We start from the raw sequence: 16,476 nt of genomic DNA on the forward strand, positions 1-16,476 counted from the left end.
GCAAGTACATAGGGTGCATACATGTGCAGTGCATATACCACACACATCACACAGAAACACACACCCACATACACACACACAGATGAGCAGACAGGGAGTGGGTGGAGTTGCAGAGGAAATACTGTGAAACCACTGTCTGAAGTCTGCATTTCCATTTGAATGAGTGGGGAGACATAGCTGAAATGAGGACAAGGAACCAGCTAGCTTACAGTTATAGTAACCCAGAGCAGACTGGACATGGCTTGGCAAGGCAAGAGATTAGGTACAAAAAGGAAGGGCTGGACTTGGATGATATGGGAGAAGGTACAAGCTGTGAGGAGTGCTGAAAATTATGAAAAGTCGAGTAGGAATGGAGAACAATGTGACAAGTGGTTAGAAAATCAAAGTTGAATTGCAGTACAAAACTGATCTTTTATCAGTATGGAGTGGTGGCATCTGCCTGTAATCCCAGCACACAGAGGCAGAGTCAAGAGGATCATAGTGAGTTTGAAGCCAGGCTCATCTATATAATGAGTTCTAGGCCAGCTAAGGCTACATAGTGACACCTTCTCAAAAATAAGCAACAACAAGCCAGGTGTGGTGACGCACACCTTTAATTCCAGCTCTCAGGAGGCAGAGGTAGGAGGATCGCCATGAGTTCGAGACCACCCTGAGACTACATAGTGAAATCCAGGTCAGCCTGGACCAGAGTGAGACCCTACCTTGTAAAACCAAAATAAATAAATAATAAATAAATAAACAACAACAAAACCAAAAAAAATCCCTACAAAACAAAATGATCTTTTGTCAATATAACTGCTGAGTATGTTTACTTTCTTTTTAAAAATTTTTAAAAATTGTTTTATTTGTTTATTTATTTATTAGAGACAGAGGGATGGAGGGAGAAAGAGAGAGAGAATGGGCACACCAGGGCCTCTATCTAGTGCAAATGAACTCCAGATGCATGCACTCCAGATGATGTACATTTGGCTAACGGGGCACCTGGAGAATCGAACCTGGGTCCTTAGGCTTCACAGGCAAGCACCTTAACCTCTAAGCCATCTCTCCAGCCCCTGTCTACTTTCCAAAGCAGTAAGATAAGAAGGCTCCTTATTCAAATGATCAACAAAATCTTTCAAATATCTAAATCTCTCTTGAGTTACTGTCTTCCTTCCTTTTGTCCTTCCCTTTCTCCTTCCTGTTTGGGGTAGGGTCTCACTCTAGCCCAGGATGACTTATAACTCACAGAGATCCTCCTACCTTAGTCTCCTGAGTGGTGGGGATATAAGCATGAGCTACCACACCTGGCTTCAATCACTTTCTTTATCTTTGCACCTATCACCCTAAGGTAGGCCCTCATTAGTTACCACCTGGATCGCTGTATTAACTTATGAAGTGGGTTATATGAGCCTGCTATGTTCCACACAGTCTGGATAACAACATTTGGCAGTGTCTTTTAAGCATGTCAATTACAGTCATGTGCTTCATAATGAAATTTTGGTCAGCCAAAGACTACATATACATGGTTGTTCTATAAGATTAAAATGAAACTGGAAAATTCTTGCCTACTGACATCATAGATGTCATAATGTTGGAGTATAGACACTACTCATATGTACTTGTGTGATGTTGATGTAAACCAACCTACTGAGCTGCCAGTTATGGGAAAGCATACCAATACAATTATGAACAGTACAGACTTTAAAATAATAATAAATTGCTATGTTTAAGAATTTACTATATTAGCCAGGGGCTTGGTGGTGCATGCCTTTAGTCCTAGCACTCAAGAGCAAAGGTAGGAGAATCTCTGTGAGTTTTAAGTCAGCTTGGGGCTACAGAGTGAGTTCCAGGTCAGCCTAGGCTAGAGTGAGACCTTACCTCAAAAAATAATAAAAAAGAAGAACTTGCTATACTATATTATTGCTTTTATTTTATTTATATTTTCAAATGAGAGAGAGAGAGTGAGCAAGTACAGATGTGCTGGGACCTCTTGCTGCTACAAACTCCAGACATATGTGCCACTTAGTGCATCTAGTTTTATATGGGTACTACTGGGGAATGGAACTCAAGCCATCACACTTTGTAAGCAACCACCTTTAACCACTGAGAAATCTTCCTAGCCCACAATGCTGTTATTTTAGGATGCATTGTTTTTTGTTTTTTTTTTTTTTTTTTGAAGCTCACTATATAGTAGCATGGTAGCTGTGTGTGACAGCACATGTCTGTAATTCTGGTGGCTGAGGCAGGAGGATTGCTGCAAGTTTCAGGCTAACCTGGGATTCCTAGCAATAGCCTATTTTTTTCTTTTCTTTTCTTTCTTTCTTTCTTTCTTTCTTTCTTTCTTTCTTTCTTTCTTTCTTTTTTTTTCTTTTTGAGTTTTTTTTCTTTTTGAGTTTTTTTTCTTTTTGAGGTAGAGTCTCACTCTAGCCCAGGCTGACATGGAATTCACTATGTAGTATCAGGGTGGTCTTGAACTCACAGTGATCCACCTATCTCTGCCTCCTGAGTGCTGGGATTAGAGATGTGTGCCACCACACCCAACTATCCTGCATTTTTGGTAAGTAAAACAAACAAGCAATGATAAGAACAATAAAAATAGTATGGTGTGTGATGGTGGCAGTAGCAGCTTCATATATCTAGTGTTTATCCAATCTCTCTTCCATTGTATCAAGAACCTGTGTGGAGTGACTGACCTATACCATCTAGGTTTGTGTAAGTACCTTCTACCCTGGTGTTTATGCAGTGATTAAATCACACAAAAGCACACTGCTCAAAATATATTCCCATTATTAAGTGATACCTGTCTATGACTCCTCTACTTAAAATCTCTCTGGCACCCAAAGTCAGACTGAGCCTACAAAATTGGGCATGCTGAAATTCCCACCTGATCTCAACCCAGGCCCCTGTTCTTGCTCCAAGCCACATACTCCATTTATATAGGCATTTTTGCCTTTTCTGGAGTATGCTTTCCTCCTTTTCATATACTGTTCCCTCTGACTTGAATGCAGCTCTTTGACTGGGATCTTTGCATCTTTCATCCTTCCTTGACCCTGCACAGAGATTAGTCCTGACCTATATGTATCATCTACTTATTTCTTTCTGATAAAAACAGATACTACACTTGATCTTAGCCAAAAGGCCAAGAAGTGATGCTTATTTATTTCTTTGCAATTAATGCAATATGTAACTATTTTATAGTAGACTTTTTTTTTTGTTTTTTTGAGGTAGGGTTTCACTCTAGCTTGGGCTGACCTGGAATTCACTATGTAGTCTCAGGGTGACTTTGAACTCACAGAGATCCTCCTATCTCTGCCTCCTGAGTGCTAGGATTAAAGGTGTGTGCCACCATACCTGGCTAGACTTACTTTTGAAAATTTATTTTTAATTAAAAATTTTTTGTTCATTTTTTATTTATTTATTTGAAAGTGACAGACAGAGAGAGAAAGAGGTAGAGAGAGAGAGAGAATGGGCGCGCCAGGGCATCCAGCCATTGCAAACAAACTCCAGATGCATGCACCCCCTTGTGCGTCCGGCTTACATGGGTCCTGGGGAATCGAGCCTGAAACCGGGGTCCTTAGGCTTCACAGGCAAGAACTGCTAAGCCATCTCTCCAGTCCTAGACTTACTTTTTTTTAACCTTTAAGGACATTTCATTTTTTTAAAATTTTATTTATGAGAGGGGGGAGGGAGGGGCAGGGAGAGAAAGAGGCAGATCAAAAGAATGGGTGCACCAGAGCCACTAGCCACTGCAAATGAACTCCAGACGCATGTGCCACCATGTACATCTGGCTTACATGGGTACTGGGAAATCAAACCTGGGTCCTTAGGCTTTGCAGGCAAGTGCTTTAAATGCTAAGCCATCTCTCCAGCCTTGTAGACTTACTTTTAATCTCCTATTTACAAAAAATTTTTGAGACAGGATCTTGTATCCCACTCTGGCCTCAAACTCACCATGTAGCCAAGGATGAGCTTGAACTTCCGGAAATCCAGCCTTTACCTTCAAAGATCTGGTATTAAAGGCCTACATCACTAAACTGGGTATATATAGTGTCAGGGACTGAACTCACCTTAGCTTTATATTTTGTAAGTTCTTTTTAAATTATTTATTTATTTATTTGAGAAAGGCAGATAGAGAGACAGAGAGAATAGGCATGCCAGGGCACTTCAGCCACTATAAACAAACACCACGCACATGCACCACCTTGTGCACTTGGCTTATGTGGGTCCTGGGGAATTGAACCTGGGTCCTTTGGCTTCGCATTAACCACTAAGCAATCTCTCTAACCCTAGATTTGTATGTTCTAAAAGGTAGGAACTGTGTCACCTGTCGCATCTCCAGCATCCAGATGTCAAGATATAACTGTGAATGGATGCAAGGGAAGTAGAAAAGGAAAGAAGAAAAAGAGATTTTTAAATAGTTTCACTGGGCTGGGAATGTTGCTTTGTAGTTAAGGTGTTTGCCTGCAAAGTAAAGCCTAAGGACCCATGTTCGACTCTCCAGATCCCATGTAAGCCAGACTCACAAAGGTGAGGCAAGCACAAGGTTGCAGTTGTCCACTAGGTGGCACAAGTGTCTAGAGTTCGATTGTAATGGCTGAGGCCCTGGCATGCCAATTCTCTCTCTCTCTCTCTCTCTAAAATAAAAAAATATAAAAAATAGTTTCAATGTGTTTTGAGAGTACCATATGTAATTTCTCTCAGACTGTAGTATAAAAAGATTAATAGGAATTACAGACAGTAGACAGAGCCAGGTTGGGAAAAATCATAGAAGCTGGAGTCAGTGGAATCCAGCTCAAGTCCAAAATTTGTTGAATACTTACTGTGTGTTAGGCTCTGTGCTGGGTACTGCCTGTGGGCGATATAAAGATGAGTAAGCTTACACTTCAACAGTTTGTGTTCAAGCAAGCAGAAATAGAAGATAAGGATGCACAGATGATAATAAAAAGCAGAATTTAATCAAGCAAAGGCCTCTGGGGGCTCAGAGGCAGAGGTTTGGGAAAAGCTTCAAGGAAATTTACTCTGACCCTGAAGTCAACAAGTTCCAGTTCACAATGAAATAAGAGCACAGAAAGTCCCTTCTGTTCCTCCTTACAAAATCCTTCATAAGAGGAGGATGGAAAGTAAAACATGTGAGCTGATGGCTTTTAAGGCTCTGTGTTAAAGGAGAAACAACAGGGCTTGCGAGTTTTGCCTTTGCCACTTATTATTTGGGAGATTTTGGACAATTAGCTTCTCTCTTTGCAAATGATTGTTGTGGGCCTACTATATGCCTGGCCCTGTATATAGGCTATTCTAGTGAATCATTTATCTTTCTAAGCTTTCATTTTCTTACTGTGTTAGAAAGTTAACCTATATTTCTGGTTCCCAAATGGTTGGAGCTGGGTTCCAACTTGCAAGCATTCCTTTCTGCCTTTGGGTAGCACCCACAGTTCTGCACTAAAGCAACGGGTTGGCTTTTAGTGTTCTAAAGGCACTAGAGGATACTTTGGATGTTTATGAAATGGGTAAAGTGGGTGGAAAAGCTGATGTACTGAAGCTGAATTTCTTTTGGATACTCTTGAATGAGTGAATTTTGAAGTAGGGAACACAGTCCTGCACATATATTGGGAGGTGGAGGTACTAAGCTGCCAAGAAATGATAGCAATAAAATGTTAAGGAAGTGAACATGAACTACAGTGTGGGAAAGGGGAGTGTGGTCGTCTTAAGGTAACACTGTCAAGGCAGCTTCTTTAGGTGACTGGCGAAGTGAGCAGAGTTGATGACAGAGGATTTGTCTGTACATGCCTAGGGATGGCCATGGAGAGCCTTACCTGTCTCTAGATAATGGCTCTGCACTTCTCTAGACAGAACGCTCCTGCTACAAGGGAGCTCAGTGTATCAGTTACCTAGGTTTGATTTGAAAAAAAAAAAATCTAGGGACTATCCAACTCCTTTCCTTTAATTATGCATTTACCAAACAGCCTTCTAGTTTCTAATGGTCTCTTGAATGGGAAGACCCACCATCCAGAAAGGCTGTAATGCAAACAGTGAGGATCTAGTCTTATCAAATGTATTGTTAACTATAAATGGTCACTTTGAGTTCAGCTTTACAAATTGGTCTGTGACAGAATGGATTCACTCCTCAGAGACTTCTTAGCCCATGATGGGACTGAAGAAAATGTGAGGAAAATGTGGTAGCAAAACTACAAAGCAGATGAGCCTAAGGATCTTCAAGTGCTGCTATCCTGAGGTCTGTTCAAGAGCAGACACTGGCTTTACCTACTACATCACAACAATAATAACCTCTTACATTTATTCAGTGCTTTTAACTTTCAAAGCACTTTCATATGGATGATCTAATTTTATCATTTTATCTATTATACCTTCTTTAGCTCACACTGATTGTAAAAATACATTTGTAGAGCAGTCGCAAAGACACTAGAAGAAGCAGTAACACTTCCAGTATATTGGGGAAAAAATCTATCTATGATTGAGGTTGGCAAAATTAAAACAAACTAAGGAAAGAAAGTAGTCAAGCATCTAGGATACAGCAGGGTGGCCCCAGGATTTGGAGATAAGACTAGAATGAGTGTGGGAGTGAAGGAACACCATGATTTGGCTGGAGCTATGTTGTTGATGGAGCCTTAGGAAATGCCTGTGGGTAATCACTGTGATCAGGGGAGGACTTGCAGGACTAGAATGTACCTGAACAATCTGTATTCTAATCATCTTACTAGAAACCGTGGAAGAATAATGTGTTACAGAGAGGCAGCCGCTGGACAGATCATTTGAAAAAGAAGAATTAGCTAGATAACATGTTACTGTTTGTCCAGGACCTTCTGCCCCCAACTGTGCAAAGGTATGGGAAAGAATGCAGGACAGAGGGGTATCCACCTGAGCAGTGGCTGGACAGCGACAGCCAGATAGACCAGGTGGGATTAGCATATGGGGGGGCACAAATAGTATGGTCGATAAGGAAATACATCCAGTTCTGGAGTAGGGCCTCATCTTTATGCCCAGGCTTTGCCATTCTACTTTATTTCACTTTAACTCTATGTTCATCACTAACTTTATGCAACTAGTTCAGTTTCTGATCTTGGAATAGAAATGCACTGAGAGAGGGAAGGCTGGTTACCAGCCAATTGTCTCTTCCACCGCAAATAAATGTAATCATAATAAATTTTATATCTCTTCCCCTCAATTAATTTTTTTTTTGGTTTTTCGAGGTAGGGTCTCATTCTAGCCCAGGCTAACCTGGAATTCACTATGGAGTCTCAGGGTGGCCTTGAACTCGCAGTGATCCTCCTACCTCTGCCTCCCAAGTGCTGGGATTAAAGGCATGCGCCCCCATGCCTGGCTCCCCTCAATTTTTATTTTGAAAACTTTTAAGTCTAGAAAAAAGCTGAAAAACAATGCAACAATTTCCATTTATTCTTAAACTAAATTTACTAACCTACCAAGGGGTGTTTTACAGCTCCAGCATTACTTACTGAAAATGCTGTCTTTCTTTCACTGAACTGCTTTTGAACTTTAGTTAAAAATCAGTTGGCCATATTTATATGGGTCTATTTTTGAGATCGCGATTCTGTTTCTTTAATGTGTTTCTTTCTTTCTTTCTTTTAAAAATATTTTATTTATTTGCAAGCAAAAGAGACACAGAAACAGACACAGAGTCAAAGTAGGTTCACTAGGACCTTTAGCCACTGCAAACAAACTTCAGGTGCATGCACTACTTTTTGCATCCAGCTTTACGTGGGTGTGGGTACTAGGGAACTGAACCTGGGTCATAAGGCTAAAGGCAAGCACTTTGACCACTGAGGCATCACTCCGGCCTCTTTTTGTTGTTGTTTTTTGAGGTAGGGTCTCGCTCTAGTCCAGGCTAACCTGGAAGCGTATCTCAGGCTGGCCTTGAATTCATAGTGATTCTCCTACCTCAGTCTCCTGAGTGCTGGATTAAAGGCATGTACCACCATGACCTATGGAAAGTGGGAGAGGAAGGAGGGAGGGAGGGACAGAGAGAGAGGAGAGAGAGAGAAAATAGGCCCACCAGGGCCTCCAGCTGCTGCAAATTCCAGATGCATGCACCAGTTTGTATGTCTGGCTTTACATGGGTACTGAGAAATCAAACTCAGGTCGTTAGGCTTTATGGGCAAAAGTGCCTTAACCACTGAAGCATCTCTCTAGCCCTAATGTGTTTATTTCTCTGAATACCACACAGTCTTCATTATTGTAGTTACATATTAACATTTAAAATCGGTAGAATGATTACTTCCACTTTATCCTTATAAATATTCTAAGCTATTATAACGCCTTCGTTCTTCCATATAAATTTTTCTATAATCTTGTCTAAATATTCAAAAGATCATGTGAGAATATTTATAACTATGTTAAATTTATACATAAAATTGGAGATATGGGACATATTTAGTATGTTGAATTCCAATTTATGAACACAGTATGTCTCTCCATGTAATTAGTGCTTTGATTTCTTTAATTGTGTTTTAGTTTTCATCATATATGTCTAGTTATCTGTTTTCTGAGATTTACTCCTAATCATTTAAAAACTGATAATAGCTGGGTGCAGTAGTAGAAGCCTGTAATAAAGGAATCCAGGAGGCTGAGGTAGGAGGATTGTTATGTCATGGCCAGCCTTGACTGTATAGTGAGTTCTAGGCTAGTCTAGCCTATAAAGTGATACCCTGCCTCAAAACACACACTCACCACACATGCAAATTCATAAAATCCCTCAAAATCAATTATAAATATAATTATATCCTCAATTTTGGGTTCAGTGTGCCCAATGATAGTGTAATGTTCATTGCTGATTAAAAAAAAATTTCTGAGACAGTTTTCACTGTGTTACCTGTGCTGGTTTTAAACTCATGGGCTCAAGCAATCCTCTTACTTCAGCCTTACAAGTGCTGGGACTATAAGTATGTAATACCAGGCCCAGCTAGAATTGATTTTGTATGGTTATGTTGTAACCTACAACACTGCTGAACTCATTTATTAGTTTGAGGAGGTTTTTGTAGATTCTTTGAGATTTTCTATGTATACAGTCCTGTCAGTTACAAATAGAGAGAGTTACATTTTCTTTCTGTTTTGTATGCTCCTTAGATGATGTCTGCTGTGTCTTTTAGAAACACAAAGATAAGAACAAGGAAGTTGGTTTTTCTTTTTCTATACCTGGTTTGGGTATCAAGATAATACTGCCTTAATAAATAGAGCTGGGAGGTTTTCCTCTTGCTTTCGGGAAGATTGTGTAGAATTGGTGCGAGTTCTTTACATGTTTGACAGCATTCCCCAGTGAACACATCTAGCTTTGCAGCAGAGTTACTTTCTTGGGGGAGGTGTTAAATTAGTTTCTTTAATAGCTATGGAGATGTTCAATTTATTTCACATTTGGTGAGTTATGGTAGCTTGTGGTTTTTGAAGAATTAGTCCATTTCATCTAAGATGCTGAGTCTAAGTATATCTGTTTGTTGTATTGTGTTAGTATTCTTTTAAATATTTTATTTATATATATTTATTTATTTGACAGAGAAAGAGGGAGAGAGAGAGAGAGAATTGGGCACATCGGGGCTTCTAGCCACTGCAAACAAACTCTAGATGCGTGTGTCCCCTTGTGCATCTGGCTAACATGGGTTCTGGGGAATCAAACCTGGGTCCTTTGGCTTTGCAGGCAAACACCTTAAGTGCTAAGCCACCCCTCCAGCCTGTATTAGTATTCTTTTAATGTTTGCAAGGGCTGTGGTGATATTTCATACCTGGTGTTGATAATTTGTGAGTTCTGATTTTTCTACATCTGTCTTACTATAGATTTATCAATCCCATCATTTTCCCAGGGAATCACCTTCAATTTTACTGACTTACTAATTATTATTAGTTATTATTATTGTTTTTTATTTCATCTCTTTACTATTTCTTTCTACTTGCTTTGGGTTTATTTTTTTTCAATTTGTTAAGGTGGTTGCTTAAATTAAATCTCTCATCTCTTATTAAATTTATTTATTTATGAGAAAGAGCAAGAGGAAGAGGCAGATACAGAGAGAGAAAGAATGGGTATACAAACAAATTCCAGATGCATGTGCCACCATGTATATCTGGCGTACATGGGTTCTGGAGAATCAAACCTGGGTCCTTTGGCTTTGCAGACAAATGCCTTAACCACTAAGTCATCTCTCCAGCCCAAAACTATCATCTTTTAAATTAAGGATTTAATGTTATAAGTTTCCCCCTGTTTTAGCTGTGTCCTAAAAATTTTGACACATTTTATTTTCATTTTAGTTCAGTTTAATGTCTTTTAAAAATCTCCACTTTAGGGCTGGAGAGATGGCTTAGCAGTTAAGCGCTTGCCTGTGAAGCCTAAGGACCCCGGTTCGAGGCTTGGTTCCCCAGGTCCCACGTTAGCCAGATGCACAAGGGGGCGCATGCGTCTGGAGTTCGTTTGCAGAGGCTGGAAGCCCTGGCGCACCCATTCTCTCTCTCTCTTCCTCTATCTGTCTTTCTCTCTGTGTCTGTCGCTCTCAAATTAAAAAAAAAAAAATCTCCACTTTGGCTGGGCATGGTGGCGTATGCCTTTAATCCCAGCACTTGGGAGACAGAGAGGATCGCCGTGAGTTCGAGGCCACCCTGAGACTCCATATTGAATTCCAGGTTAGCCTGGGTTAGAATGAGACCCTACCTTGAAAAACCAAAAAAATAAAAAAATATAAAAATCTCCACTTTGACCTATGGATTATTATCTTTCCTTCATTGGTATCCTATTTGATTCCATTTTGGCCTGAGTACATACCCTGTTTGATTTCCTTCTTTAAAATTTTGTACATATTGTTTGATAACTCATGATATGCTTTTGTTTTTAATTTTTTTGATTATTTTCATATTTTTTGAGGTAGGGTCTTGTTCTAGCCCAGGATGACCTGAAATTTACTATGTAGTCTCAAGCTGGTGTTGAACTCACAACAATCTTCCTACTCTAGCTTCCCAAGTGCTGGGATTAAAGGTGTGGGTCACTACACCTGGCTATTTTCATATTACTTTTATAAGATTTCTAAAACGTAAAATATGCCATTGCAACCATCTTGAGTGTTCAGTTCACTAGTATGAATCACATTCATAACACTTTAAACATCACCACTATTTATTTATCAGGCTTTTATATTACCCCTAAGAAAAATGCTATATACACTAAGAACCATCCCCTGCCAATTCTCTTTTCCCAGGCCTTAGTAATTTTGAATCTACTTTAGAAAGAAGTGGATTCAGACATTCTTTGTGATTTTGTATCTTGCTTGATTTCATTAAGTGTAATGTTTTCAAAATTCATCTATGTTGTGATATGCATCAGAACTTTGTTCTTTTTAAATGTTTGAATAGCATTTCATTGTATGCTTATACCATATCTTTCTTTATTCATCTTTAAAAAATATTTTATTTTTTTATTTTTATTTATTTGAGAGATAGAAAGAGAAAAAAAAGGCAGACAGAGAGAGAGAGAGAGAAAAAAGAGAAGAGAAGAGAAAGAATGGGCACACTAGAGCCTCCAGCCAGTGCAAATGAACTCCAGACATATGTGCCCCCTTGTGCATCTGGCTTCATGTGAATACTGGGGACTCGAACCCAGGTCCTTTGGCTTTACAGGCAAATGTCTTAACTGCCAAGCCATCTCTCTAGCCCTTTTTATTCATCTTTTGATCACTATTTGGGTGTTCCTACCTTTTGGCTACTGTAAATAATAATCTATAAACACTGGCACATATTTGTTTGAATTTCTGTTTTCAATTGTTTTAGTTATATAACTAGGAGTCTAATTCTTGGGTCATAAAGCATTAAATATTTAATGGCTTAAGGAACTGTCAAGCAATGGACATGTACTTTTGTATTCCCAACATCAATGTATGAGGGTTCCAATTCCTCCACACCATCAATAGCACTTGTTATTTTCCACTTTTTAAATAATAGCCATCCTAGTAGTTAAGATGTGGTATCTCATTGTGTTGTTAAATTATATTTCCACAATGACCAATGAAGCTGAGCATCTTTTCATGTCTATTGAATTCCCTTTATAACTTTTAAAATGGGTTATGTTTTTGTAGTTGAGTTGTTACAGATATTAAATCCTTATTAGATGTGATTTGAACATATTTTTATTGATTTTTTTTTTTTATTTTTCAAGGTAGGGTATTGCTCTAGTCTGGGCTGACCTGCAATTCACTATGTAGTTTCAGGGTGGCCTTAAACTCACAGTGAGTTCCTCCCAAGGGCTGGGATTAAAGGTGTGTACCACCATGTCCAGCAGAACTTTTTTTAGATATCTAGTTGATTCTTTTCTTTTTTTGGTAATGTCTTCTATAGCAAAATGTGGTTTTGGTTTTTTTTGTTTGTTTGTTTTGCAAGGTAGGGTCTGTCTCACTCTAACCCAGGATGACCTAGAATTCACCATGGAGTTTCAGGGTGGCCTCGAACTCACGGTCATCCTCTGACTCCTGAATGCTGGGATTAAAGGTGGGTGCCACCATTCCCGGCTTTTAGCAAAATGTTTTTAATTGTGATACATAACAACTTATCTAATGTTTTCTTTTATTGCTCATGCATTTTAGTGTCAGATCTAATAATCCATGTGAGTTTGTTTTCTACCTTTTTTTTTTTTTTTTTTTGCTTTTTTGAGGTAGGGTTTCACTCTAGCTCAGACTGACCTGGAATTCACTATGTAGTCTCAGGGTGGCCTCAAACTACAGCAATCCTCCTACCTCTGCCTCCCAAGTGCTGAGATTAAAGGTGTGTGCCACTATAATTGGCTGTTTTCTAACATTTTTATAGTTTTAGCTGTCATATCTAATTGATGATCCATTTTCAGCTGAATTAATTATTTGCTCAATTATTTGGAAGAGCTTGAGAAGGATTAGTGTAAATTTTCTTTAAAATGTTTGTTAGAATTCACCTAAGGAGCCAGGGCTTTGTATTCATTGAGAAGATTTGATTACTGATTGAATCTTTTTGTTATAGTTGGAATGTAAAATGACACCCATAGGCTCATAAGTTTGAATATTTAGTCCTCGGCAGGTGGTAGTGTTTTGGGAGGGTTTTTAAAAAAGATTTTAAAATTTTTATTTATTTATTTACTTGACAGAGAGGGGGAGAGGGAGGGAGGGAGGGAGAGAGAGAGAAAGAGAGGAAGACAATGGGTGCACCAGGGCATCAAGCCACTGCAAACAAACTCCAGATGCATGTACTACCTTGTGCATCTGGCTTACATGGGTAATGGGGAACTGAACCTTGGTCCTTTGGCTTTGCAGGCAAGCACCTTAACTGCTAAGCCTTCTCTCCAGTTTTTTTTTTTTTTGTAATATTAAAAAAAATTGGGGAGGACTGTGAAACTTTGATGAGCTAGACACTAGATGAAGGAAGTTGCTGGAGGAAGGGACAGGTGTTTTGGGTTATAGCCTGTCCCAGGGTCCAGTCTGAGCTCTTTGCTTTCTGAATGCACACAAAAGGTAACCACCCACCTCACCCACCTGTTTTTCCCCACATCCTGCCTGCCATGTCTTCTCTGCCATGATTGACTGGCAGTGCTCTCTCAATACATGAGTCCAAATAAACCCTTCCTGCCTTAAGTTGCTTTTTGTCAGATATTGGTCACAGCAATGAGAATAGTAACTAATATACTTGTTTTAATTTTCATGAAATTTTGTTGTTCATTTTTTATTTATTTATTTGAGAGCGACAGACACAGAGAGAAAGACAGATAGAGGGAGAGAGAATGGGCGCGCCAGGGCTTCCAGCCTCTGCAAACGAACTCCAGACGCGTGCGCCCCCTTGTGCATCTGGCTAACGTGGGACCTGGGGAACCGAGCCTCGAACCAGGGTCCTTAGGTTTCATAGGCAAGCGCTTAACTGCTAAGCCATCTCTCCAGCCCTTTCATGAAATTTTATATTTCTGTGCCATATCCCTGTGCTCACTAGTCCATTTGTATACAGTGCAACCCTGAACAAGTTCTCAAGACTAGGGTATAACAGCAAGTTTCTCATACAAACTGTCTCAGCCCAGTTCAGACAGCACTTTCTTCTCCTCATAAGACAAACCTCACAGTCTGTAGTTCTTACTGCATTCAGGGCTTTCATCTCTGACCAGAATAGTCTATGAAGCTGTACTTACAATACTGCAAGACATCTCTTAGGCTAAGGCTTCAAATCTTTCTGCAGTCCTCTAAAACATCAGCTCAAAAAGGCCAAAAGCCACAGTCAGGTGTCTAGCAGTAATAATCCCACTTCTTGGTACCAATTTTACTGTTGTAGTCAGGTTCACATTGCTGGCAGAAAAGACCTGACCAAGAGCAGCTTGTGGGGGAAAAGGGTTTATTTTGGCTTACAGACTTGAGGGAAAGCTCTATGATGGCAGGAAAAAATGATGACATGAGCAGAGGGTGGAAACCATCTCCTGGCCAATATCAGATGAACAACAGCAACAGGAGAGTGTGCCAAATTTTATATTTCTCTTCAGTCAGTGAAGGTAATTTCTTACTAGGAACTTGCCCATTTCATTAAGGCTGTCGAATTTCCTACCTTATAATTGTTAATAGTATTTTATCCTGTTCATTTCTGTAAGGCCAATTATTTCTGATTTAACTAGTTATTTTCATCTTTCTTTTTGTTAGTCTAGCTAAAAGTTTGTCAATTTTGTTGATGTTTTTCAAAGAAATGGCTTTTGCTTTTATTGATTCTGTTATTTTTTCCAGTCTAGCTCATTCACTTGATTCTACTCTTTATTATTTTCTTCCTTCTGTTAGCTTTGGATTTAGTTATACTTATTTTTAGCCCCTCAAAGTGTAAAGGCAAGCTATTGATTTGTGATATTTCTTTTTTTTGTAATGTTGGCACTTACAGGTATAAATTTCCCTTTGAGCATGGTTTCTGCTGCATCTCATAAGTTCTGCTATATTATGTTTCTACTTTCATTCATCCTGAGGTATTTTCTAATTTCCTTGGTGATTTCTTCTTTGACTCATTGGTTGAGTGTGTTGTTTAATTTCAAAAAATCTGTTAAGATTTCCACTTTTTTCCTTCTGTTGTTGATTTTTTTAGGTTTTTAAGCTTTATTCCATGATTTTTTGTATAGCATCTCTTAATTTTCCCCTTTACCCATGTTTCCCACCTTGTCTCCTCCAGGACCTCATGTATGGTAGGCAGACATGCCACTACTGAGAAACATCCCCACCACCTGATTTCAATGTCTTTCTTTAAATTTATTGAGACTTGTTTTGATCTAATATATAGTCTATTATGGGGAATGATACACATGCCCTTGAGAATTGTGCACTCTTATGTTTTGGAATATAATGTTCTATATGTCTGTTAGGTCTAGTTGATTTATAATGCTATTGAAGTATGGAATTTCCTTATTTCTCTCTTGTCTATATGATTGATCAATTATTGAAATAATGAATTGACATCTTCAAGTATTTTAGAAATTGTTTTAGGTTCTATCAGTGTTTGCTTTACATATTTGGGGGCTCTGTTGTTTGGTGTATATATGTTTATGATAGTGACATCTTTTCAATAAATTGTTTATTTTATTCATATATATATCTTTGTCTTTTCTAATAGTTTTTGTCTATTTTGTTTGATATTAGTACAGCCAGTCTAGCTCTTTTTGATTACCATTTGCATGGATTTTTCTTTTATCCTTTTATTTTCAACATAATTACATTACTGAATCTAATGCAAGCATATTATAATTATATTTAGATATGTGTGTACATGTATAGATGTGCATGTGGAGACCAGAGGACAACTTTAGGTATCATCCTCAAGAATACAAGGTCTTCTACTGGCCCAGAGTTTACCAATCAGGCTAGAGTGACAAGCTCCAGGTATCCTCCTTTCTCTATTCTACCTCCCCAGTATGGGATTATAAGCATGTAACACACTGCTGGGCAGTTCTTTTTTTTTTAAAATTTTTATTTATTTATTTATTTGAGAGCGACAGACACAGAGAGAAAGACAGATAGAGGGAGAGAGAGAGAATGGGCGCGCCAGGGCTTCCAGCCTCTGCAAACGAACTCCAGACGCATGCGCCCCCTTGTGCATCTGGCTAACGTGGGACCTGGGGAACCGAGCCTCGAACCGGGGTCCTTAGGCTTCACAGGCAAGCGCTTAACTGCTAAGCCATCTCTCCAGCCCAGCAGTTATTTTTTTAATGTACATGAGATTTAACTCAGGTCTTCATGCTTGTGAGACAGATACTTTAACCACTGAACCATTTCACTAGCTCCCAAATCTCTGCCTTGTGATCCGAGACTTTAATATGCTTATATTTGCTTTGGTTATTTCAAGGTAGGTCTAGCTCAGTCTGACCTGGAATTCACTATGCACTCTTAAGGGGGCCTTGAATTCATGGCGATCCTCCTAGCCCTGCTTCCCAAGTGCTGGGAATAACCTTTTTTATATTTTATTTATTTATTAATTTGAGACGGATAAGGGGGAGAAGGGAGGGAGGAAGAGAGAGAATGCGCATGC

The 16,476-nt window shown here is 39.2% G+C and overlaps 1 protein-coding gene and 1 pseudogene across 2 annotated transcripts in view; both read right to left on the minus strand.

Moving 5' to 3' along the window:
* Positions 1-16,476, minus strand: part of LOC101597314 (histone deacetylase 8) — a 318,694-nt gene that overhangs the window by 161,390 nt on the left and 140,828 nt on the right. The gene's annotated exons all lie outside the window — the stretch shown is intronic.
* On the minus strand, positions 3,036-3,130 carry LOC123457030 (annotated as a pseudogene).

This window comes from Jaculus jaculus, chromosome X (assembly GCF_020740685.1).
Source record: "Jaculus jaculus isolate mJacJac1 chromosome X, mJacJac1.mat.Y.cur, whole genome shotgun sequence".
Lineage (NCBI taxonomy): Eukaryota > Metazoa > Chordata > Mammalia > Rodentia > Dipodidae > Jaculus > Jaculus jaculus.